The sequence below is a fragment of the Mus musculus genome, chromosome 10 (assembly GCF_000001635.26).
Source record: "Mus musculus strain C57BL/6J chromosome 10, GRCm38.p6 C57BL/6J".
Classification (NCBI taxonomy): Eukaryota; Metazoa; Chordata; class Mammalia; order Rodentia; family Muridae; genus Mus; species Mus musculus.
This window is the reverse complement of record NC_000076.6, coordinates 112,775,083-112,802,353: the sequence shown is the minus strand read 5'-3', so window position 1 is coordinate 112,802,353 and position 27,271 is coordinate 112,775,083. Positions and strand designations below refer to the sequence as shown.

The following is a 27,271-nucleotide window of genomic DNA, read 5'->3' as shown; positions in this document are numbered from 1 at the left end:
CAAGCCCCACCGAGTAGGAAACAGTTTCCTCCTTTAGCTGTCTGTGGTTCACAGTGTAGAACTCTCAGCTCCTTTTCCAGCACCATGTCTACCTGCACACTGCCATGCTTCCTATCATAATAATAGACTGAACCTCTAAAACTTGTAAGTCAACCCCAATTAAGGGTTCCCTTGATAAGAGCTGCCTAGGTCATGGTGTTTCTTCACAGCAATAAAACCCTAACTAAGACACCCTTCTAGGATGCCTATGTTTCTTGTTATTGTCCTATGTTTACTCTTTATTTTTACATCTATCTTGGTGGAAATACATTTCCCATAAAAACCTCAATTCGTCATCATAGTTTGTATAAATAGAAAGCATTCTTAAGATGAATACAAAGAAAGAGGAAGACATCAGTCATCTTTCTTTATGTTTCCATATTTTTATAATACAATATTTTTAATCAATTAATTAATTAATTAGTTTTAGATTTTTCAAATGTGTTCTGTAAACGGGTTTCTTGTACTTTGGAAGATTTTCATTTCCCCTTTGCGCCCTACAGTTTTGATGGCACTGTGCACAAGTGTCCACTAGATGGCAGCATCATCCAATTCTTCTGAGGCAACGTTTAGTCGGTGCTTGCTTTATCTCATCTTTGGCATTGGTTTCACAAACTTTAATAAGAGCAAAGGTGTCATTTTGGAAACATATCATTTGCACTGCTATATACATTTTACTCGGCACTTTTACTCAAGTATAAATCTGATAGATAGCTGCAAATGATCTCACATAATCTCCTGAATGGGCCAGCAGACTTACTTATTTAACAGTAGGAAGGAAAAATGTTTTTAACAACCAAAAGTGAGTTGTAGTAATGAGACATAATATTAACTACTATTACGATCATGTGTTTGGAATTTTCTATTTTTTTTTATGAACAGTTCTTTTTAAAAATGTTTTAAAATTTAGTCTGCGCGTGTGTGTATGTGTGTGCCCATGAGCATGTACACAAATGCGCATGCATTTGTCTGTGTCTGTGTTTTTCTACGTCTGTGTACCTATGTCTGTGTCTGTGTGTGAAGTGTGTGTTTATGGGTTGGTGGGTGTGTACCTTAACAGGCATGTTGTTAACAGAGGATAACCAGCAAGAAAAGGTTCTCTCCTTTTACCATATATGCCCCTCACTTGGGCCTCAGGTCATTGGGCATGGCAGAAAACAGTTCTAATTGTTGAACCATCTCATTGGCCAAGTTCTAATGAAAAACTACCCTTGCGCCATCCTGGGATCTAACCACGGACTTCACATGTGAGGCCAAGCACTCTGACCCAGAGATACAGGCACAGGCCCTGCGTTCTTCATATATGTGTTCTACCATGATTAAATTGCCATACAATTAGGTATTTATAACATAAACGTTAGATGTGTCAGGACTGTGGCTGGCTAAATACCATTCTTTCAGACTATATTTTAGTGAGCTATCTTTGATTTCTGCTTTTTCTTGATTCTAAGGCTGCATCTAAGCAATAGACATTGAGTTAGCGCTTATCGTTATGATTCGAAAGCGACGAGGCCTTGTGAAGGCGTTCATTCACTTCAAAATATTAGCTTTTTATTTCCAGGGATAGACTATCAAGGTTAACTGGACTAAAGAAAAAAACATAAAGCAGGCTAGAGTTTGTAATAGATATTTGTAAGGTCATACAATTTGTTGAGGCAGACCCAAGATTAGAAATAAATTATCTTTCCAATATACCACATACTGGCTCTTGTTCTGCCCCTAGTCAGAGCTGGAAAATTTTAGTCATTACTATTCTGTCTTCAGTCACCAGACTTAATGAAGAGACTCCTGACAAATCTACCCCAAAGCCCCTTGAACATGTCTGCTTCAATTCATCAACAATCCATTTTACTTAAACCCTATATTCCCCATTTTTGAGCTGATAATTCTGAAATGACTTCTTAATCTCAGCTGGGGACCTCCTCTCTTGTACCATTTCTGTCTTTGAAGTATTCAGGGTCACCTTGATGTAAATGTACATACAAACCCACTGCTCTCGGGAGGAAGCTGTTTTCATGTCTTAATGTATATAATAAGTGACTTTGGGGGATTATAAAGTCAGAAAATCCACAAACTTAGAGACTAAGGGTGCTCCTCCATCCCTTTATATAGATGCTTTATATAAAGTAGATAAAAAAACGGGAGAAAGTAGAGAAGGATTCTCAAATCCCTGCACAGTTGAAGAGGGTGGAAGAGAAGTCTTGCAGTTCACGAATATGACTGTATGGCACTTGATCAAACATGAGTGACACAGTGAAGAGTTTCATGTCCTCCATCTTTGTGGGAAGCCAACTCCAAGATGGCGCCCGTTGCCATTGTCATAAACAACACCACTGCACAGGTGTCAATTCAAATTTGGCGCCAACCCCTCCCGCGGGTGCATGCAAATTGGGTGCCGGCAGACTGACCAATCCCAGGGGGCCACGGAGCCTTCTCCTGTGCTGGGGTGCATATAAGCAGGGCTCCCTGGGCGACCGGGGTCCCCGTAGAAGCATCAAGGCGGTCCTGCAATAAAGGCTGTTGAGAAGAATCCGACTGTGTCGTGTCGTTCTTGCTGGTCGAGAGCAGACGCGACACATCTTAACAGTGACAAATATCTGGAAAAATACTAAACAGAAAGAAGAGGGAGGAGGAGAGCTAAAGGGAGAGGAGGGAAGAAGACAGAGAGGAAGAAAAAAGGAACCAGGAAAAGGCTACTCTCCGTCAGGGTTTGCTCTAATTCCATATAATTACCCTTTGAGTTAGACTGGTAGTTTATTCCAGAATATCACAATAGAACACGAGTTCTCAACCTGTGGGGTCAAAACATTATTGGAAATCATATGTCAGGTGTTTACATTATGGTTCACAACAGTCACAAAATTACTTATGAAGTGGCAAGGAAATAATTTATAGTACATGAGGAGCTGTGTTAATAGGTCCTGGCATCAGGGAGATTGAGGACCACTGAAATAAAAGAAAGGGCAGAACTTAGCCAGATCAAACCCAGTCAAAAGCCGAAGTAGAGAAAATTTAGTCTGTTTTGATTTTTTTCTTTGTTAATGGCTTCATTTTAAAGAAATTAAAATTTCTCTCTCTCTCTCTCTCTCTCTCTCTCTCTCTCTCTCTCTTTGGACTTTTGTTTATTAGACATTTTCTTTATTTACATTTCAAATGTTATCCCCTTTCTCAGCCATCCAGAGACTGTCCCACCTGGGGATTCATCCCATATGCAATCACCAAACCCTGACACTGTTATGAATGCCAAGAAGTGCTTGCAGAAAGGAGTTTTGTATAGCTGTCTCCTGAGAGGCCCTGCCAGAACCTGACAAATACAGCGGCGGATTCTCACAGCCAACCATTGGACCGAGCAAGGGTTCCCCAATGGAGGAGTTAGAGAAAGGACTGAAGGAGCTGAAGGGGTTTGCTACTGCACAGGAAGAACAACAATATCAACCAACCAGACACGCCCCCCCTCCCCCGCCCCCAAAGCTCTCAGAGACTAAACCACCAATAAAGAAGTACACATGGCTCCAACTGCATATATAGCAGAAGATGGCCTTGTGGGGCATGGATGAGAGGAGAGGTCCTTTGTCCTGGGAAAGCTCCATGCCCCCAGAGTAGGGGAATCTAGGGCGAGGAGGCTGGAGTGGGTGGGTGGAGGAACACCCTCATTGAAGGGAAGGTGCATTTTCTCAAGGTTCCAAGACTTCGTACTAGGCTGCAGTTCCTGCACAGACGCTGGGAGAACAGGACACTTTTACTTAATAATTTCATTTCAGAAGGATTGGGCCCGACTCCTTAAGACAGATATTCGTCTAGAAGGAATCTCAGAGAAGGCATTTTTTGGAAAGCATTTACATCTCAAAGGGAATAGAAATAGAAGTTTAAAATTTAAAAAGAGCTCTAAAGGTAATGCCCCAAGAAAATGAAAATCAGAGGCCCCCCAGTCCGGTCGGTCCATCTAAACAGAGGAGGAGGTCTTTGATCTGGTAGCTGGTGAATGTCTTCCAGACAGGACAGAAGCAAGTGCTAAAAGGATTAGACACACCCGCTGTGAGGGAGAAATCCCAGCAAAACCTCTGCCTACTCTAAAGGTCAAGGAAGGCTGGGATCAGGGGCGTCTCTAACCCACTGAGCATTTTAAGAACAAATATATAATGTTAGACTTTGAAGACTCTGTCTAAGGCAAAGGGAGAGAGCAGAGTCCTGGAGGCTTGGGAAAAGTCCTGGTCTTGAAAGTGACTCAGAGCTCTAAAAAAGCCAAAGAAAATGTATTGAAGTAATATACTGTTGTAATGTAAGAAGACGCAGGCCATAGGAAATAGAATAGGGATTCCTGGAAAAGAATAAACATCAATTGAAACTGTGAGAAACAATGATGTGAGAGGCAGGAGAGGAAGGAATAAAGGCTAGGAAATAGTTGGAAATACATAAAAAAGCACGGAGGTGCATCATCAGGAGGATGTCCATCTAAAACAATGTAATGAATGGTGACATTTATTAGACAACCTTCAAACACCAGGATGCCTTTTTAATGTTCTTAAGTCCCTAAGGAAGTTCGTTCTTTTAATATGTTCTCAGGAACTAAATATTATGTAAATGTTTACATAATATTTGTATATATATGCTTGCATGTGTATACATATACAAAAGTCCATTCATATGAAAAATTATATAGAGAAAATATAAATGTATATATGTATGTGTATATGCATGTATAATTAACTTGATAAGAAAAAAGTAATCATAAACTTGTTTTTGTTGACTCTGTTTACAGAAGGCTTTTCTTTGGTAGTTGTAGAACCTCCCCATCTAATCATCCATTGTTCTACTGGACCAAGTGAGAGAAGCTGGGTAAAGATCCTAACTCACGAGTTTGATAAACTTGAGGAAGACATAAAGGATATGCCAGATATCTAGGCTTCATTTAAAACAATTCAACATTATGAAAACAATAAGATTTTCTTAATTGTGAGTATTGCATAATTTTTTAAATTTATAATATATGACAAATTGAATATATTTTACCATACATGTATGTTCACAAGCTACTTTTGTTAGTCACCTTAATTGAACCAGAATCTGGAATATCACATTTGACCTTATTTTTTCATTCATTTTGTTTCTATTGTTATTTATATCATTCTTTTTGCAAGCATTTTGAATATATAAAAATGGAGTGTTATTAAGTCCACAAAATGTTCTTTAATAGAATTCTAATGAAACACATATTAATATACCATGATCACTTTTATTATTATAGCACTCCCATTGTGATTTTGTACATGTTATATAGTTATTTTAAATACCCTCCTCTTGTGTAGCCCAAGTTAGCCTTGAACTCTCGATTCACATATTTCAGCCTCCCGAGAAATGCAGTCACAGATATATGCCCTTACATGAGCTCTGTGTCAAATGTATTGTCCTACCCATAACATACCACCTCCTGACCTTACCTATACAACTTTCTAAACTTCTTAACTTTTTTTTTAAAGATTTATTTTATGTATGTGAGCACACTGTAGCTGTACAGATGAGCCCTCATATGGTTGTTGAGAATTGAATGTTAGGACTTCTGCTTGCTCTAGTCAGCCCTGCTGGCTCAGTCTCTGCTTGCTCTGGCCCCAAGATTTATTTATTATCATACATAAGTACACTGTAGCTGTCTTCAGACACCCAAAAGGAGGGTGTCAGATAGCATTACAGATGGTTGTGAGTTACCATGTGGTTTCTGGGATTTGAACTCAGGACCTTCGGAAGAGTAGTCAGTGCTCTTACCAGCTGAGCCATCTCAATGTCTTAACTCTTAACCTCTTGATTTTTAATACTTTGAGTAAAAGTTGGTCTGGAGCCCTAGACATTGCTTGCCATCTGCTCTTCAGAGCTAGTTTTATGATTTCCTTGGAATTTTGTTATCTTTATCTCATTCTGACCGTATCTGTGTGCATATCTGAACCTTAGGAAATGAGATCATCAACATTTTTCTCTGTTAGTCTCCCACTCTTTCATTTCATCCTGATAACTCCTCCTTCAGCTTTTTCCAAAGGACAGAGTGACCTTTCTTTAAGTGACACCTTTATTCATCATCCTTAATAGGTCATTTAAATAACAGATCCGTTTTAAAGTGGCTTTACAGCCTCCTGACAAGTGCCTTTTCTCTGTTCAACAAATTAGTCCTCTGCCTTCTATTTACTTACCAAACTCAGTTCTTGGGTGAATAATTAGAAGGCTTAGACAGTGAAGTCACACTGAATTGTAAATGAAGGTTAAACACACACACTCCTCTGTCAAGCTTTAAATTTTTATTTTATGTTTTGATATAATTTAACACTTACAAAAAGTTGTGAGAATAATACAAAGAACTCATATATATTATACATGTATTATATTATATATCTCATATATTATATTATCTATTATAGTATATATCTCATATTATAATATGTAATGTAATATAATATTTAATTTATATACTATACGATATTATAATATATTATGCTGATTCAATAATTCCTTTCTTGGTTTTTAAAGATTTCATTTATTTTATGTATGTGAGTACACTGTCACTATCCTCAGACACACCAGAAGAGGGCATCAGATCCTATTGCTGTGGTTGTGAGCTACCATGTGGTTGCTAGGAATTGAACTTAGAACCTCAGGAATGCTGGGGACAGCATACAGTGAAAGGGACTGCCTGCAGAAGGCCAGGATGGAGACATCTCAGAAGCCCAGGCAGTTCTTTGTGAGAAACAGTTGCTCCCATTTCTCCTAACCTTAGCCCTGGATAGATTTCATTTGTGCATGACTGCTTTTCAGTTGGCCTTGGTGTGCATAATTATTCTATTATATCTGACTTTCTTATTTCTTTCTCCTTCTGCTCTGGTGAATTCCTTGAAACTAGATGTTCCTTGATGTAATGGTTCTTAAACAATTAAGAATTGAGGCATTGGGGCACAGCACAGCACAGTCCTAATGGCCCAGGTGTATGCTGTGTGTTCTCATCTTGGAAACAATGCAATAACTGCACAATGGTAGTCCCAGACTTATGTTTGACTTGCAAAGAAAGTTTGATGAAATTATTAGAAAATGAATTAGAGCCAACATTGGGGCCCCGAGAAAAAAAAATTATTAAAGTTATAAAATAAGTTTTACGTAACTGTTGAGACTGGTTCCTGGGTAAGCAAGTATAGAATGCATAAAATTAGATATTAGCAAAACTAAGTCAAAACACTGGGACTTTTAGGAGAGTCATTGTGTACAATGTGCAGAAGCAGAAAGCTAGCGGAACTGCTGAATTCAGGGTGAACTTGAGTTTTTTCTGGCCACTGCCTGGCAGCTTTGCCCATGCCATTTATCCTTAGATCTCCACAGGAAAATGAAAGTAGCTGACCTCGGAGCTCTGAGCTCTGAAGTATAATAAGTTAAAAGTTAACGTTTAAATAATGATAAGTTTGCAATTACTATTATTTTGGCTACAGGCCTGGGAATAGGAAAGCTTGAAAATTTGGGGAACAACTGTAATTCTTGATTCTTTGTGGGACATGGTTATTCTTTTGAATTTGATTTGGCAATGGTTATACAATATCTTTTTTTTTTTTTAACCTGCTCTTGGAGTATCAATAAAAGACTGGGGTAAGAGAAAGGCAAGAGAGCAAGTAGCAAGCATTGTAGAGCGAGTTAGAGACCAAATGGGGAGGAGAGCATGAGAAGAGCATTTGAAGAGTGAATGAGGGGAGAATGTGAGGAATGGGTGAGGAGGGAATGTGAAGAGTGAGTGAGGGAAGAATGGAAGAGTTAGTGAGGGGAGAATATGAAGAGTTAGTGAGGAGAGAACATGAGGTGTGTTTGGAGAGTGTGTGTATGTGTGTGTGTGAGTGAAAAGAGAGTGCGTGTGGTATGTGTGTGAGATGTGTGTGAGAGTGAAAGGGGAACTCACAAAGGTGTGTATGAGGTTGGAGTTCAAGAAAAGCAGAGTATGAAGGAGAATGCAGAGTGTGTGCAGCCCCAAGCCGTGAGCAAGCCAGAGAGAAAGAGAGCAGAGAGTGAGGAGAGAAAAAAACTCTAAGCCTTGAAAAAATTGCCTGTCAGCTTGTACCCAAAAAAGGAGTCTGTCTATATTTATTATGCACCTTGCAGATATCTGTGCCCTCCTCCCAGCCTTGAGCAGGCTGCTCTGACCTGGTCTGCCACAGCAGGGCTAGCCCACCTAGGGTGGAGTCTTCTGACCCAGGTAAAATCTTTTGTCTGCCACAGCTGCGGTTTCCTCCAAGACACCATTACCTGCTGAGTGACTGAACCTGTTTTCCTGACACTATACTGACAAAGCAAAGAGATTCTGGGTGGTGGGGGATGCCCCCCCCCCTTTATAAGCTCAGACTCATAAATAAACATTGGCCTTGATTAGAACTTTTGTCTTGGCTCCTTATTTCTCTCGAAGCCTTCTCCATCTCCATCTTTCCTTCCAGGAACCCAGTAACCTGTGGCTGCTGGCGGCTACAGATATCCCTGCTTCCAGTTGAGAACTCTGATCCTGTGTAGAGGCTGGACCCCAAAACTGGAAGAACAGACAGTGCTCTTAACCACTGAGTCATCTCTCCAGCCACCAATAATTATTTTCTAAAAACATTTAAACACACTTCCCTCCTCCCCCCCCCCCATCTCTATACGTATGCTTTTGAATCTTTCAATACTAAATTATAATGATCATGATACTTGGCCACACAAAACTTCCATCTGTATGTTCTAAGAAACCACAGCATAACTATTAAAGTAAAGAGTTTAGTATTAATATATTGTAATCTAGTCTTCAGTGTATATGGATTATAGTTCAATTTTAATCTTGAAAATTTCTTGAGGCAGAGACACAGGGGGAGAAAGTCAGAGGGACAATGCATGCATATGTCGCTATGAACATTTGGAAGTCACAGCATAACATTTTAGGAATTGGTTCTCATCTTTGTCATGTCGCAAGGAAACTCTTCTTTCTGGCACCATGCTGGACATTCATGCTCGAAGGCCCACAAGCTTGTTGCCGATTGTCCAGTCTCCACCTGGAATCTCACCATACCAGTGCTGGGATTTCCATGTGCCATGGCATCAGGCTTTGTAAACATGGATTCTTGGATTTGAACTCATGTCGTCTGCTTTGAGTGATAAGTGCTTTGACCCACTGAGTATCACCTTGAACCTCATGTTATAGTTTAAGTGGTTGTTCTAAAAATCATTTTATAATATTTTTAAATGCATGGAACGTGTGAGAAGATCCCCCTGCTCTTCAGTAGGCTTAATGATTCCAGAGTATACATAGAATGCACCAAGAAAGTGATATTTGTGTCCACAGCTTATTATAGTCTAAATGGGAAAAGGCACATCAACCCATACCTAGTAGAAACCAGATGCCAGCTTCTATGTGTCTCTTCACATTGATTCTAAACTCAGAAGCACCTGTTGAAAAGAATGCATGGATCCTTTCAACAATGATACAGGATGATGACTGTAATACTACCAGGGATCGAGAGATGCATACCCTAACTGTGACATCCAGGAGTATAATTAGTGATTGTGAGCTATTCTGATTCTAAACCCTATACCAGAACAAGAAAAAACAAACAAACAAAAAGGAATGGTTCTAAAAATCACATTTTAGGAAGCCTGTTTCTGCTAAGACTCCTAAAATGGTCTCTTAGGAGGCAGACTATTTCATGAGCCCAGAAAGTGTTTTGTGGAAACCAAGCAGGTGACAGTGCTAAAGAGACAATTCTTTGCAGTATGCCAGGCTGGACCAACCGAGGCCTATAGAGTCAGCTTCATTCTGAAGAGGGAAAAATCATGTATCCTGCATTGTATTCCATGGCATTTATCTTCAGTCTATTTAATTATGAACAGTTCAGCCTTTCGTTTTTCTTTCATTTAAAGACTACTATTAGTAAGTTTCTAAAAATTTCCTTCTTTTAAAAAGAAACCCAGAGCACTTTTTATTTTAGATATAAAGCTTCGAGGAAAAGAAAGGGTACTGAAAACAGGCTTTAAAAGAAAGAATAAATCAAATGTGCTCAGGACAGAATTATAATCTAGGGCTAGCTACTGCTGAACATTTATTATCACCTTCCAGGTGAAGTTTAGTAGAAAGAAATGTCAGGTGGGGGCGTGTCAGTGATTTTCTTACAGTTTGACTCTGATATTATTTAGTTAATAGAATTTCTACTTAAGTGGTTCCCTGCAACCTATCATAAGACTGAAGTGAAGAGTGAGTTTAGCTAGCCATCCTGAGAATCCACATCCCTGCTTTTTTTTTTTTTTTTTTTGCTTTGTTTTTGTTTTCAGATGTCAACTCTTAGATCACTAGCTAAATACATGACGATTTGAAAACAACTGTGTCTATTACTATTCTAAAAGCATATTTCACTGAAACAGCTTTGGTCCAGGCAACATTCACTACCTAAGCTGATCATATAATGATTATTCAAATTGAGAAGTCATTAATTACAGAAGGGGACAAACTAATTTCAGCTGAGACTTGTAGATAGGATTTGAGAGGCACAGTCTCTCTACCACTCTCCAGACCATGTGTAAGAATGGGTAGGAAGACCTAGGATTAAATTGCATATAAAACAGCTATGCTGTGTAGGTGCAACATGGAAGTCATAGTCATATTTTTCTCTTCCTGTTGAATACAAATATTTATTATTTTGGGGGGGTTATGTTGATGTAAATTTGTAAAGGTTTGTATATAAACAAACTGCAATTGCCCTTTCAACATTATTGTTTTGTGACAGCTTACTCTGAGATTGAAATATTCCATCCTACAGGAAATGTCACTAAGTAAAATGGTAAACAACTCAAGACAGAGTCAGGAAGTCCCTGAAACTGACCAGACTCTACAGACTACACACCCTACCCCCAAGACTTTCTCAGAGGAGTCAAGCTGCAAAGAAGGTTGAGACCAGACCAGCTTCCTGGAAGAGGTTTCTATAGCAGAGTAATTGAGAAGGGATATCTTCAAACTTGATCTGTGTGCAGGTTGTGCAGTCTTTTCTAGATCCTCAGTTTTGGTGAACCTCATGTTATCATGGGCTTTGTGGAGCCTGCTGTCTTTGGTTCATTTCTGCTCCTATAAGTAACCTTGCACCTTACTTCTGTAAATAACTCAAATAAAATTAAACTGGTTCACCAAGTTAGACTTTGGTGGTATTTATGCTTTCGTCAGTCATGGACTTCTCATCCAGGGTAAGGAGGCAGGCGGGTTGCATCTCCCCAGGGAACATTTTCTTATACAACATTTATTGAATGTTCAGAGCCAAGTTCTACAGGGATAGAATGGCACACTTCCTTACAAATAGTGCCCTGATTGTTGTCAGTATTTGGGCAACCTATTTTCTTATGTCATTGTGTATCTAACTTCCAAATACATTTTAATGATATTTGGTGGGGAAAAATGACTAGTTCTCTTTTGCCTATTTTAGAATCAGTTGTTTCAACATTTTTCTGCCTTTTATTGTTTTTTCTTTCTAATATAAACAAATGATATAGAGATAAAAGCAAAGTATTTTATGTATTTTTTACATGCATGCTCACACTGTCTGTCGGCTCCAATATCAGGCATCCCCCACCCTCAATTTTATTCAAATCAGAAGCAATCAATATGGTCTGTTAAGACTTTAAAGACAATTTAACAGAAAGACATTTTATTAAAAGAAGAGTTAAGAGACACATTAAGGAAACTGTGGCATGTAAAGACTTATATCAGTGGGAAACAATTCCATCTTTATCCAAGTACAGAAGGAAGAAAGGTGTTAGGGAACATGTGAGAATTGGAGCCTTCGAAAGATAGGAGGACCACCTTCCAGGAAGCGCAGCATCTCTAAGAATCTCAGCACAGAACTCAAGAATCTTCCAGGAAGTGCAGCATCTATAAGAATCTCAGCACAGAAAAGGTAGGGGGACCATCTTCCAGGAAGTGTAGTATCTATAAGAATCTCATCACAGAACTCAAGAATCTTCCAGGAAGTACAGCATCTATAAGAATCTCAGCACAGAACTCAAGCAGTTGTTGTCAGTCTGGGGTTGTTCAGAGGTTCACCAGACTGTCTCAAGTTTTGGTTTTTGAAATTTAGACAATTTTTATTAAAAAAGAGATTGGTAAGGACCAAACCAGAGAGGGAGATTGAGAGAGAAGGTGGTCTTACCCCACCTATTTTTAGCCAAAGTACTATAAACACAAAAACCACAAAGTTATAATTTTGGGAAGCTAAACTAACCCATATCCATCTTTATAGGCAAGGCTTGATTTTTTTTTTTTTTATAGACAACCAGCAGGTACCTCAACCATCTTACAAACAATCATTTCATACACAAATTGAGCTTAGCACTTAGCCTGTTCAATTTTGTGACCCATTATCTTGTAGGAATTACTGAGGCAGTGAAATAATTTGCAACAATCAGTCATTTTTAAAATGTATTTTATTTTTATTTTATTTGTTTTATATCCTAACCACAGTTTCCTCTCCCTGCTCTTCTCCCAACCTCTCCCCCTCCCACCTCTCTTCCCAGTCCCAACCACTGCTCCTCCATTTTTCTTCAGAAAAGGGCCAGCCTGGATGGATATCAACCAACCAGCCATTGCATGTCAAGCTACAGTAAGAACACACACCTCCTCTTCCACTCCAGCTAGATGAGGCAACCCAGTAGGGGAAAAGGGTCCCAAAGACAGCAAACATAGTCAGAGATAGCTCCTGCTCCCCACTCCCTAGTTAGGAGTCTTGCAAGCAGATCAAACTACATAACTGTAACATATGGGGGGGGAGGGATCCAGTTCAGGCCCATGGACATTCCCATGTTGGTCATTCATTCTTTCTGAGCCTCTAGGGGCTCATGTTAGTTCAATCAGCAGTTTTTTAGAAAACAGCCCTACTGCACCAGGAAGTGGTCCAGCTCAGGTCAGCTGACCGATTATGCATTCAAGGTAAAAGTTACTTCCTTGTGGTTTATAAAAGCTAAAACAGTTTTGTTCTTACAAGCATGACACAGTATCTTTATCCTCTAAACATAATGTCTACCGTCACAGCAGCAAGTGTTCTTGGTTCTTGGTGTCTCCCAATGTGTCCTATTGGAAAAACTAGTTTGAAATGATGAACAGCCAGGATGATGAGGGCAAGCGAAGCTCTCCTCAGATAACATGGCCCCTCAGAGGAGAGATGGCAATGTAATAAGTGAAAAATAGGCAAAAAGCACATTTCATTCCTTTAAAAACATTTATCTTATTTCTGCTTAGGCATGGGCATGTGCGGCTATGTGGGAGTTCACTTGTACCTAGGGACAGTTGTCCTTGGAAGTCAGGAATGAGCATCTGATCCCTCAGATCCCCAGGAGCTGACGCTGGGGCTGGAGGAGCCATGAGCCATCCCATGTGAGTCCTGGAAACTGAATTGTAGTTGTCTGAAGAGCAATAACCACGGCCACTTCTCCAGCCCAATGACCCTTTTATATTCAGGTAATACAGTCAGGATCAAAACCTCACTATTGCTCCATTATACTTAAAAATTAAAGAAGTTCACAGAAAGAGTATAGAGGATCATTCAGCTTACCTTTCCAGTCTTAATAAACTATGTCATCTGTTTGCACAGTTCATTTATATTTGACAATTCAGTAATTCTTTCACTGCGCTAAAATCCATTGATTGTCTGATGGAAAAATAATATATAGTCCCATTGGTGGTATGGTACAGATAATTGTAATTCAAAACTAACATGATAAAACACATTTATGATGCATAGCAAATAAATGCAGAGAACAGTCAGGATTAGACACTTCTGAAAGACACCATGACAGCTCATGGGACAGTTTATGACACTGGTGGCCTTCAGGGAGCTGTGACTCACGTACAGCTGTGTGCAGACCCTGCACTGCAATTTGCCATGACTCATTTTAACCAGAATAATTTGCTGGCACTGACAGCGCATCAGCTCCAGACCTAAGCATTAGTACACTCTGCTTCTTCCATTTTGCTTGTAGGAACCTTAAAATACCATGTAAGATCTCTGGCTGCTCAACTCAAAAGACTATGGTAAGATTCGACAGAACTGGGGAGTTCTGAAAATGATGGATGGGATAAGCCAGGCCATTCAGTGCTGTGGCTGAAGAGAACCTCTTCCCACAGGTCCTGTCACACAGAATTCAGCCTACACAAGTGGCTGCCAGTGGAGAACAAGAATAGAAGAGATCGATGGCAATTATAGGCAGTGGAAGAATACATAAGTTGTATGTTTGAGCCACTACACTTGGTAATTTACAAAACACATTAATCAATAGCATAGTTTCTTTAGGAGATAACTACTTAAGTGTTCCAAAAAAGATAAATAGCTTTTCACAGGAAGATGCAGTTAGAAGGAAGGTAGACAGTATTCAAAATGCCAACAACTCAGACTTCATCTAGGACATAAATTAGGAGGAAAGTTAGTTCTTATGAATCATGGCCTAAGTTAATGGAAAGTGTTGTTTGCTATGACAAGTATTTCAATTTAATGCTTTTTGTTGAAGTTTTTTTTTACTTTTTGCTGGACAGTGACTCAGAAATACATATTTTGAAAGTAAGTCTGATAGATGATTAATTGATGAGACAAGTGTGGAATCTGAGAAATGAACCACTATAATTAATTGTACAGGTGAGAGCATGCAGAAAGAGTGGATTTATGGGCTGGAGAAAACTCAATGAGCCACTTCCTGTGAACAACTTGAATCCAGCCCATGGTCCTTCACTCATTCTAGTCTTTCTGCCTATCTCTCTGGTCTGGTTACTACCTGATAATATTGTACTGATTCTCGCAAATATAGAAATATATCCTCTCTTCAAACAACAAGCTACTCTGTGTACCTGAAACTGCATTTTATTTACCCTGAGCCTATAGATCTCTTTTCAAGGTAGATGATGACTATGCTTTAGCTCTTAGGCCTACTCAAATATAGCAGAGTTTTGAATATGGCAAGCTTATGCTGAAACTTAAAAAAATAAAAGGTTTATCGATAAAGGTTAAGATATAAAATTACAAAAATACCTGTGTCAGGTACGTAACAACTTACAGAATGAATCTTCCCCCCTCTTTCTCTATTATTTTAATAATAGATTATTAAAACATTATAGTATATATGTGTGATATGTGTATATATTTTCTTTCTCTCAGAGAGAGAGAGAGACAAAGAGAGAGAGAGAGAGAGAGAGAGAGAGAGAGAGAGAGAGAGAGAGAGAGGATTTAGTAGAATAACTTACAGGCTGTGGTCCAGTCCAGTTAATCCAACAATGGATGCCTATGAATGGAAGGTACAAGAACCCAGTAGCTGTTGACTCCCGGTGATTAGATGTCTCAGCTGGTCTTCAGTAAACACCAAAATCCTCAAGATGTAGACTCTATTGCTAGTGAAGGAATGGACTTGGTAGGAGAGCTGGAGCAAGCAGACAAAGAAGGAATCTTCCTTCTTCCATGTCCTTTATATAAAGTTTCAGCAGAAGATGTGGTGTAGATTAGAGACAAGTCTTCCCACTTCCAACATTTGGATTAGTAGTGGATCACCCACCATCACATACATACACACGTCAAATGATTTTATTAAGCAGAATCCTTCACAGGTGTGCGTAGACATTCTGGGTTTTAGTTAATTATAGATGTAGTCAAGTTTATAAACAAAAATAGCCATCACAATACTCTATTAATTTTAAATGTTTTTTTCTTCTTATTTCTAAAGTGCTAGGTTAGGTATATAGAGCAATAGTGGATACTAGATTATCCAGGACCTAATGTACACAGAGTACAGTTACTATATGCTGATGAGCATAACTACCAAAGGAAGTTAGCATGACCATAGGCTTTAAATCATTTCCTTGAAGAGTTTGGAATATACAGTGACTGCTGCACACAATTATTATACAATGGGGAAAGACAGAATGAATAACAAACAACAAATAAAACAAATAACGGCAGGTTGGAGAGATGGCTCAGTGGTTAAGAGCACTGACTGCTCTTCCGAAGGTCCTGAGTTCAAATCCCAGCAACCACATGGTGGCTCACAACCATCTGTAATGAGATCTAATGCTCTCTTGTCTGACGATAGCTACAGTGTACTTCTGTATAATAAATAAATAAATCTTTTTTTAAAAAAAAAGACAAGTAAGGGCTCACAGTTGTAACAATATCCAATAGTATTTTTAAAAAACAAGAAGAAAAAGGAGCCAAAAATTAAAACATAGAATTGAAAATAAATGTCAATTAGAGATCTTAGAATTAAAAAAAATAACGTATTCTTATTCAAGCTACAGATAGAAACAGAAATGAAATACAGACAGAAATGACCAGGTTGGAAGAGAAATGAGAGTAGCTGGACTTGGGCTCAAGGATGTGATGAAAGGCTGAGGACGAAGGATGACGAAGGATGACAAAGGATGACGAAGGATGAGGAAGGATGACGAAGGACGGCGAAGGATGACGAAGGACGACGAAGGACGACGAAGGACGATGAAGGACGACGAAGGACGACGAAGGATGACGAAGGATGACGAAGGATGACGAAGGATGATGAAGGACGACACTGCTCAGCATTTTCCTTTGAGTTGTTATAGAAATGTCTCTTAAATTGCAGCCAGAAGTTCCATGTCCAACATGTGATGAGATTTGGAAGAGTCAGTCATTCTCGCCAATTCATCACAGTGAGAAAGAGAAAAAAAGCCTGAAACACTCATGAATATTGATAGAAAATTTAACAAAAGACCTTTAATATGTTTGCACTTCAGGTTGTTCTGGAAACTAGTATTGTTTAGAAGACTTCAAGAAAGCCTTAAAGTGCTGGTTCTCAGTATGTGAGCTGTGACCCCTTTGAGGTCAAATGATCCATTTGTGGGGCGACCTAAGACCAACAAAAATATTACATATTTGCATCACAATTTATAACAGGAAAATTACAGTTATGAAGTGACAAGGAAAATAATATTGTGGTTGGGGGATCTCAACGAAAGGATGAAGGGTCACAGTATTAGGAAGATTGAGAATCAATGTCTTTTTTTTTCCATTTTTTATTAGGTATTTAGCTCATTTACATTTCCAATGCTATACCAAAAGTCCCCCATACCCACCCACCCCCACTCCCCTACCCACCCACTCCCCCTTTTTGGCCCTGGCGTTCCCCTGTACTGGGGCATATAAAGTTTGCAAGTCCAATGGGCCTTTCTTTGCAGTGATGGCTGACTAGGCCATCTTTTGATACATATGCAGCTAGAGACAAGAGCTCCGGGGTACTGCTTAGTTCATATTGTTGTTCCACCTATAGGGTTGCAGTTCCCTTTAGTTCCTTGGGTGCTTTCTCTAGTTCCTCCATTGGGGGCCCTGTGGTCCATTCAATAGCTGACTGTGAGCATCCACTTCTGTGTTTGCTAGGCCCTAGAATAGTCTCACAAGAGACAGCTATATCTGGGTCCTTTCAGCAAAATCTTGCTAGTGTATGCAATGGTGTCAGCGTTTGGAAGCTGATCATGGGATGGATCTCTGGATATGGCAATCACTAGATGGTCCATCCTTTCATCACACTTCCAAATTTTGTCTCTGTAACTCCTTCCATGGGTGTTTTGTTTCCTATTCTAAGAAGGGGCAAAGTGTCCACACTTTGGTCTTCGTTCTCTTGAGTTTAATGTGTTTAGCAAATTATATCTTATATCTTGGGTATCCTAAGTTTCTGGGCTAATATCCACTTATCAGTGAGTACGTATTGTGAGAGTTCCTTTGTGATTGGTAAGAAGGACACATGCTCCACTATGTTCATAGCAGCCTTATTTATAATAGCCAGAAGCTGGAAAGAACCCAGATGCCCCTCAACAGAGGAATGGATACAGAAAATGTGGTACATTTACACAATGGAGAATCAATGTCTTAAAGCAAAGGAGGGGACTCCCAATTCTGGAAAGTAAAATATATTACATTTTGTAAAGAAAATGATTGCTACATTGATGTAAAAGAATCTGGTATACTATCCCCATGTAACTATCCCTGTGATTATTGAAAATAGAATTCTACCTTGCCAGAGTTGTTATTACAGTTACATGAATTTTAAATATCATCACTACTGAAAGAATAAATAAAAATACTATTTTGTTTTGGTACTTAAATTTGGGATGAAAAATACTTTTAAATTTGATAGAGTTGAGCATTTTATTACAATGTGTTATAGTTCACCAGTGTTGAGACTGGAGATATGGCTCAGCGGTTAAGAGCATAGACTGCTTTTCCAGAGGTGATAGGTTCAATTCCCTGCAACCACATGGTGGCTCAAAACCATCTGTAATGGTATCTGATGCCCTATGCTGGTTTGTCTGAGGACAGCTACACTGTACTCATATACACTAATTAATTAATTAATTAATTATTCACCCGTGTGAGAAATACAAAAGAAGTATGTGTACTGCAAAATCAAACTTGTCCATGGTAACTTTTAAAAGGTGACAGAAGTGATTCAAATACTTTACAAATACATGAAATGTTTTTGGAAATTTTTCTAGGCATATATTATTTCTAAAACTGTACACATATTAAACAACCATGACAAACTAAACTTATGGAGCTTTTGATTGGATGGCTCATACTTGGTTGGGGTTTGAATATAGGGTGAGAAAAGACCAAAGTCATGTAAGGAGTTTAAAATCAGGTACTCTAACCCCCCACCCCCACCCCCAAGTGATGGTTCTTCTCAAAGATGGCTACATAGTTTGAGAGCTTTGAAGCCGTACCCCTTCTCAGATCTCAGTCCCACAGATTTTAATAGATTGGAATTAGTGTTTCGGAAGTTAACACTGACTAGCCCAGTCAAAACTCCCAAGCAGATTTAGAAGGTAGCGTGTTTTGATTTCCAAGTGAAATATACAGATCAGGTTTCTTTCTTCCCACTCATGATTTTAGTCAGCATCACTTTAGTTATTATTCTCAGTGGTATACCTGAGTGCTTAATACTCAGTTTGCATGAGTACAGTAATTACAAGATTTTCAAATTGTTCCTCTACTACGTAATCAACGATTTATTTTCACTGTCCTACACCTTTGCAATTGAGCCCGAAGATTCTATTTAAAGTCTCATGCTCATATAACAAGGCTCTTTTAATACCTTTCTTCCTCTGGGACTTCATACTTTAATTTCAAATTCATTTGAATTCTACTTCCTTAATATTTCTTGATTATATGTGAATTTTGGTTATCTTTTCCTATAAAACATATTACTCTACCTCACAATGACAGCCACCGATTTGATTAACATTCTGACATTTAGTGTAGACTTCCCAGAGAAGACATGCTCATGTTTCATGTAGTATCAGCTAGATGTCAACCATGAGCATGGCTTAGGTCACTTGTTTACGATGGCTTGGTTTGAGTATAGAGTATCTCCATTAAAGTGACTACAAAAGCACAGAGAAGACTAGTTGCTGTTTCCCCTATCTATACGGTTTCTACAGTGTTACAACTGGGTCATTTCATATGTAGCCTAGTGCATTACATAGATTTCCATCACTGAAACAAAATCCAAGAAAATTCAGCTTGTAGGATGAAAGGTATACTTACTCATGTTTTCAATTCATGGCTCCTTGGGCCTATTGGTTTCAGCCTGTGTATCAGGAGGACCCTGCGATAAAGAAGATCTGCTCACATCAAGACATCCAGGAAGAAGACATAAGAATCCAGGGACTCAATAGCCCTTTCATTGTTATACCTCTAATGTCCTACTTCTGGCTATTATGCCTGCTCTACTATAGACTCTGCCATTTGCCCGTCCCTGTAGTACTACACAGAGAGAAACAATCCTTTATCAAAAAGACCGCTGGGAAACTTTATGGATACAAACTATAATACACTCACCACAGATCTCTTAAGACCTAGAATAATGTCACCCATGCCACATTTTGTAGATAAAAGTAAGGAAAGGAGAACTGACATAAGGGGCAGTTCTGCAACATTTGGTCCTTCCTTGGTACTGCATGCTCATCCTCTCTCTCTCTCTCTCTCTCTCTCTCTCTCTCTCTCTCTCTCTCTTCTCTCCCCACCCCCTCTCTCTCTTTCTCTCCCTCTCTCATCACCATTTTCCATGTTTTTCTTTCTGGATCTTGCTTATCTTTGAGTTTTTCTCTCTGACTGGAAAAAATGACAGTCCAATGCCTACTGTACTATTTCCATTAAGATTTCATTTAGATCCATCAAAAATATTCATGACAACCCTAATATGAATATATGCCACTTTTTTCTTAGTCTGCACCATCATGGAGAAATCTTAATTTCCCAAGATTTGCAAACATTGTATGAGTTTGTTTCTCTCCAGGTCTCAGTTCTTGGAGTTTGCATGCATTACAATTTCTGAATGCCAAGTCATCACTGTTTTTCTTTTCTGTTCATGTTGCTTCAATAAACTATACTTAGTGTTCATATATATCATTCAGTAATAGTGTCATCTTTTTAGATGAAAGAAAAGCATACATTTTAAACATTATTCAATTCTTAATCTCTTTCATTAATTTATAAATTTGAATTATCACCCATGTCTTAGATATTTATTCTTACAAAAATTTCTAACACCACTCACTGTCTTTTAGTTTTAAATTATAACACTTAAAAATAATTTTGAGCACTGCATTTTGTTTTCTCTTTTCATTTCCTATTGTTAGACCTCTAAATTTTGAGTTTCCAAGAAATAACCACTGTTTTTGTGTTTCTATTTGCATTATTTGTTTCTTCATGTTGACAAATTCCTTCAAATAGGCTACTTATGGATGTATTCTAGTCCATTAGTAAATGTGCATGCCGGATTTACTTCAGAGTAAAAATGAACTTTTTCTAATAAACATCATGAAATGATTACAAAAATATGAGGAGCCATTGATACATGAAATGTCAGAACCTATAAGTAAGGCTAAAATATTTCTTGTTCTAAGAGACTGGCCAGAAACTGAGGAAGAGTATCTCTGGTTGTAGGACCAAAATTAGCTCAACCCAGTAGCACCTTAGTGTCTCTCAAGAGTTTGGTGAATCAAGAATACCTAAGTCACAAAGCAACACTGAACTTTGTAAACAACAAATTTGAGATTACAAAATTTACACTAATAATCTTTAGCTGTAGAACCTCTAGTCAATTATCAGAATTGGTTCCCACAGCATAGACAACCTTTCTGTCTGCATATTTACTCTCTGCTTCAGAAAACTACAAAGCCCAGAATAAATAAACCATCAAGTTTGTTTTATGTTTTGAAAACAAAGGGACCAGACTTTCTTTATATCTCCCTCTCATAGAATTTCTGTAGGAAAACTGCAAATATGAAAAGTGAAATGAATCCAATTTTCTCCACTGTACTTGCCTGTGATTTATTAGTAAGAGTTCATACCACTAAGATAATATCCTTGATTTTTTTCTATTTGTAAGTATATACTGATTTTTAGTTAATTTTTTAAATTAGAAAAAAAAACAAGTCTCTGCATTAATATGGATAAAATTCCTTATGACCTACAGTGGTTACACACTCTAAGTATGTGACTCTTTTTTAAAAGTGTGCTGATTTTTCTTACAAATAAAAGCAATGTAAACAAGGCTCTTTCAATGACACTTCACAGCAAAGTCCTCATTTTCTAAAAAATGAAGGGAAGTTATGCCTCTGCTTGGATTTTTTGATACAAAATAGCAAAATAGAAATTTAGATAATAAAGTGATCATTAGAATACTGTAGGTTTTACGAATGTTATTTAGTTTAGGACACAGTTCTATAAGTTACACATTTTTTTCTTACTGAAAAAGAAATCATTACTAATTAACAAACTAGTATTCTGTAAATTGGCTGGATAGACAATCTATCATTTGAATGAATGAAAATATTAATATTTTATTTGATTTATACTCTCATTTCAGTGGGTAAAGACTTCTTGGAAGAAGTACAAAAGTGTTGATTGATGTAGAAGTCATATCTCTCATAGTCCTAGCCAACTAGAGAGGGCAGTACCAGATCTGATGATGATCGCTCTGATTCCTGTACTTTCATTTGCAAAAGAAAATGCAGTGCTGTCACCTTATGAGACCTCAAGAAGAAAAGCAAGATTGGTGTTTGATTACTGTGATTCCTGCAGGCACTATTAAGTATATGTTTGAAAGTATGAATTTGTACTTTTATTGCGAATTCAGCTCATCATTTGTTTACATCGCTTGGGAAATTTTATCAAGAAATAAGTTAGGGGGGCTAGAGAGATGGCTCAGCAGTTAAGAGCACTGACTGCTCTTCCGGAGGTCCTGAGTTCAATTCCCTGCAACCACATGGTTGTCCACAACCATCTGTAATGGGATCTGGTGCCCTCTTCTGGTGTGTCTGAAGTGAGCAATGGTGCACTCATACACATAAAATAAACAAATAAATCTTAAAAAGAAAAGAAATGTTAGGATTCTTTCTTGGAAAAGTTATCTATGATGACATGGCAGAACACTGAATACAACTAACAGGTGAGAACGTTGAGTGGAGTGAACAGTGTTTAAAAGAGCATCGTGGTGGTTTGAATAGATATGGCCCCATAGATTCATGTGTTTAAATGCTTTGCCCAATGGTAAAGGCACTATTAGAAAGTATGACCTTATTGGAGGAAGTGTGCCACTGTGTAGGCAGGCTTAGTGGTCTCCTATGCTCAAACTCCATCCAGAGTGGAATTTCAGTCTCCTCTTGGCTGCCATTGGGTCAAGATGTAAAACCTTTGGCTCCTCCAGCACCCTGTCAGCCTGCATGCTGCCATGATTCCTACTATGATGATAATGGACTAAAAATTTAAAACTGTAAGCCAGCCCCAACTAAATGTTTTTCTTAATAAGAGTTGCCATAGTCATTGTGTCTCTTCACAGCAATAAAGCTCTAATTAAGACAAGCACTAATTACAGATATGGAGGTAATATCTACTTAAGCTTCACGCATAATCAGATACATGTTAGCATATGATCAAATTACTTATAATAAAGCATGAAAAACATTTATGTAACTTATATACTAATAACCCAATAATCCTATGATGTACTTAAATAGTTTACAAGTTGGAACAAATTTAAGTGGAAATAGTGCTAAGTCAAATGTAAATAATGTAACTAATGTTGTCTTCTGTGTAGCCTACCTGATCCACTCATCAGGGGAAATATACTGGAGTAGAAAGTTAACATGAACTTTAACCATATTTCTAGTCAGAGCTTCAAGGACCTTAAGATCAGTTTAAAGGCAAAACAAGAAATCACCATGTTTTCCTTTGATTACAGCGCAAGAATGCATGATCAGTCATAACTAAATTGAGAATGTTGTTTCCGTTCCTAACTCCACATGGGTTTCTTTTTCTGTGAGCAAGGAGTTTGATTATATAATTGCCATGAAATTGTACAGTTAAATGTGGCAGGTTGAAATTAACATCTCTTTCCTAAAATAAGTTGTCAGAAATCAGAAACTAGAAGGGGCCTTGGAAATCGTGCAGTCCAGTGGCTTCCAAACTTCCTCAGAATTTCTATGTCGTGAGGACTTCTCAGACATCCACACTAAAGTCTGATGCAACAGATATCAGATGCGTAATAAAAATTAAGTTTAATAGAATTTCATGATAAGCCACATTTAGTTAACTTAGATTTGGTCCAACGGCACAGAAAATAATTTGAAAATTCCATGTGTGTTATAAAATAGTTTCCCACAAGTATTCGGTATATGTTTCTTATAATAAATCTCTTCCCTGATCTATTGATTCCTTCTTAACTAGATGCATCTTGAAGCTTTAAGCCTTCAGTTTTTGAAGAGTACCAGCAACACCAAAATTCTTAACAAAATCGGGATATTGTAAAAGTAATCCCTTGCTTCAGTAAATGCAGATGGCTTATTCTGCTCTATGTGACATGGTCACAAGAAGAATTAAACATGAATTTCTAAATTTATTCTGAGCATTGTAAGTTTTGTTTGTTTGTTTTCTTGCTACTGTTTTGAAGACAGCGTCTCATACTTCTCAGGCTGGCTAATGTCACTGTGTAGCCAATGATGATCTTGAGTCTTTAATGACTCTCATTTTGAAGCCCCAGTGAGGGGTTCTATATCCATGCCAGTAAGCCTAGTCTCACAACAATCTTGTGAAAATGCAATATAAAGATTTTTTTTTACATAAATTGACTATCAATGATAAAATGACAGACTCACACATTTGACAAATAGTAGATTTTATTTTCTGATCAAAACTTCTACAGCTATGAAAACTCAAGGGCTATGGATACTAATTCAAGATTTGGCACTCCAGAGGTCCAACACAGTCAATGAACTCTAATGGACAAGAGCACACATTTGCCAGGGATAATAATAAGTCTAAAATAGGACACTCTCCATGTGGAAGAGTTTGGCACTAAAAGTTCCCTGAAACCATCAACAGGAGACCTAAATCCAGCTTAAACTCTTAGTGTGCCTTAACGTCACTGTCCTTTAGCCTGCATTGATATGACTTTATGAAAACCAGGAATTTTGGCCCAGCAATACACAAAATAATCTTAGGTTTGTCCTGGAAACTTTAAGAAATAAATGTCGGGCTGGTGAGATGGCTCAGTGGGTAAGGGCATTGACTGCTCTTCCGAGGGTCCTAAGTTCAAATCCCAGCAACCACATGGTGGCTCACAACTACCCATAATGAGGTCTGACATCTTCTTCTGCTGTGTTTGAAGTCAGCTACAGTGAACTTATGTATAACAATAAATAAATCTTTTAAAAAAGAGAGATAATGTGTCTAAACAAGTTAATCAAATACCCTGAAAAATTTGGTATCTCCTCTTTTCTCAACAAAATTCTGAACTAGATTTGCTGAATTTGTATTTTAAGCATAAATGTCCCAAAGCCTTCATCTTGCTGTGAGCATAAACCACAACAGACATCATGGGTTACATCTAATCATATTTAGGTTTATACATTAAAAATCTATCTTAAATCAGCTCTTCTGATGCACGGTAGTATTATGGACGGACTTCCAGTTTCTTTAGAAGACAGAGATTCTGAAAGCCCAACAGTTTCCAAGGCAGGATTGGTGGCTGGTGGCTGTGATCCAAGCACTTAGAAGGTTGGGTCATGGGGAGCTATGAGTTTGAGGCCAATCTAAACTGCAGAGTGAGACTACAGGAGAAAATAATAAAACAAGAAATAAATAAGGAATGCGGGAAAGGGAGAGTAGTTTCTGATACTCCATTTTTATTGCACTGAAAAAATTATGAAGCACTATATATTAAGAAACTTCTAACCGTGATGATATACAAACTGTAAATTAACACTAAAGAAAAAAGTAATTGGAGAAATTGTCTCAATATGATTTTGAACTATTCTGTTACTGGAAAGACATCTGTCTTAGTCAGGGTTTCTATTCCTGCACAAACATCATGACCAAGAAGCAGTTGGGGAGGAAAGGGTTTATTCGGCTTACACTTCCATACTGCTGTTCATCACCAAAGGAAGTCAGGACTGGAACTCAAGCAGGTCAGGAAGCAGGAGCTGATGCAGAGGCCATGGAGGGATGTTCTTTACTGGCTTGCCTCACCTGGCTTGCTCAGCCTGCTCTCTTATAGAACCCAAGACTACCAGCCCAGAGATGGTCCCACCCACAAGGGGCCTTTCCCCCTTGATCACTAATTGAGAAAATGCCTTACAGTTGGATCTCATGGAGGCATTTCCTCAACTGAAGCTCCTTTCTCTGTGATAACTCCAGCTGTGTCAAGTTGACACAAAACTAGCCAGTACAACATCTTTCAAAAATTTGTGTTGGTACCTCTGCCCCTACTTCTTTCTTAGTTTATCTGTGAAAAAAAAATCCTGGAGGGAATTTTGAAAGGCACTCAAGTGAGAAAATTACCACTTTACTAGATTAAGTGACATACAGAACAGATGCATGCCAAAAAATAAAGACTCCTAGAAAGTACAAACAAAATATCAATATTGGAAATGACACGTTGTCTACAATCTCATGCACTTTCTACAAACACTGGATGATACAAGTCTAAGGCAAATTGCAATAAGTTAAAAAAAGAACAACACAGTTACATAAAACCCAAATGCCCTTAACCTAATTCAATTAAGTTCAAGCCCAATTAAATCAGAGTTTTATTACTGTTAAGCACAGCAATAAAATCTGGGGAAATATATAGAACAGCCACATGTAAGTAAACACAAACCATGTGAGAAGTTAGCTAGATGTAAACAAGCTAGACTTCGGGGTGCCACTGAACTGTTGGTAAGTTTAAAGTTTGAGGTAATTTTGTTGTTGTTGTTGTAGTTTTATTTTGTTTCTTTGCTTCACACACACACACACACACACATATCCTAGCCCAAGATATTTTCATAGCCACAGGCAATGCATGTAAAAATAAAGAAAATTACAGCTAGAAAGAGGGCTCCAGTGCTCTCTGTGTGAATATGACGACCTGTGTTTAAATTCTCAGCTCCCACATACAAGCCAGGATTGGGCCAGACCCTTGTAACCCCAGAGCTAGAGGATATGAGGGAGACTGGTAGATCCCTGAAGCTCACTGGCTAGCAAGTCCAAGGAAATCAATGAGCTTCAGGCTCAATGAGAGACCCTGTCTCAAACAATAAAGGTGGAAAATGATTGTAATTTGTTTTCTGTTGCTGTGGCAAACACCATAACCAGAAACAACTTGGTGAAGAAATATATTATTTATCTCAAGTTAGAGGTTACATTCCATCATTAAAGGAAGCCAAGGCAGGAGCCCAAGGAGGGAACCAAGAAGCAGGGACTGAAGCAGAAATTATGGAGGAAATTGTTTATTGGTTTGCTTAGCCTGCTGTCTTATACAACTCAGGACACCACCCAGGAGTGACACACTCACAGTGGGCTGGATCCTCCCAGAGCAATCATCAGAAAGTTGGTGTCCCACAGACATGCCCACAGGAAAGTCTGGTGAAAGAAAATACTCAGTTGAGGCTATTTCCTCTCAGGTGTGTCAACTTGATAGCCATGATGAACCACCACAGGTACCCATGCCAGTTTTGACCTCCTCACATGTGTGCATGTGACTCAACATATATTCATTCATATAACCTATACTGACAAGCGCAATCACACACACACACACACACACCACATTACACACATACCGAAAGAAAGAAGGAAGGGAAGAAAGCACGAAGGTATAAAAACAGAAGGAAGAAAGAAAATCAGCTCTTCTCCAATAACACTAGCTGAACAAATAAGGGAGAAACACA

General features: G+C 38.4%; 1 long non-coding RNA gene across 1 annotated transcript in view; it reads right to left on the bottom strand.

Annotated features, from left to right (window-relative positions):
* Window positions 1–16,754: 16,754 nt before the first annotated feature.
* 1700010J16Rik (RIKEN cDNA 1700010J16 gene) overlaps window positions 16,755–27,271 on the bottom strand; it is a 58,674-nt gene continuing 48,157 nt past the window's right edge. Inside the window, exons 6-7 of the long non-coding RNA NR_040579.1 lie at window positions 19,605–19,665; window positions 16,755–16,911 (exon numbers count right to left, since the gene is read on the bottom strand). This is a non-coding gene — a long non-coding RNA (RIKEN cDNA 1700010J16 gene). The remainder of the gene's footprint in view (window positions 16,912–19,604; window positions 19,666–27,271) is intronic.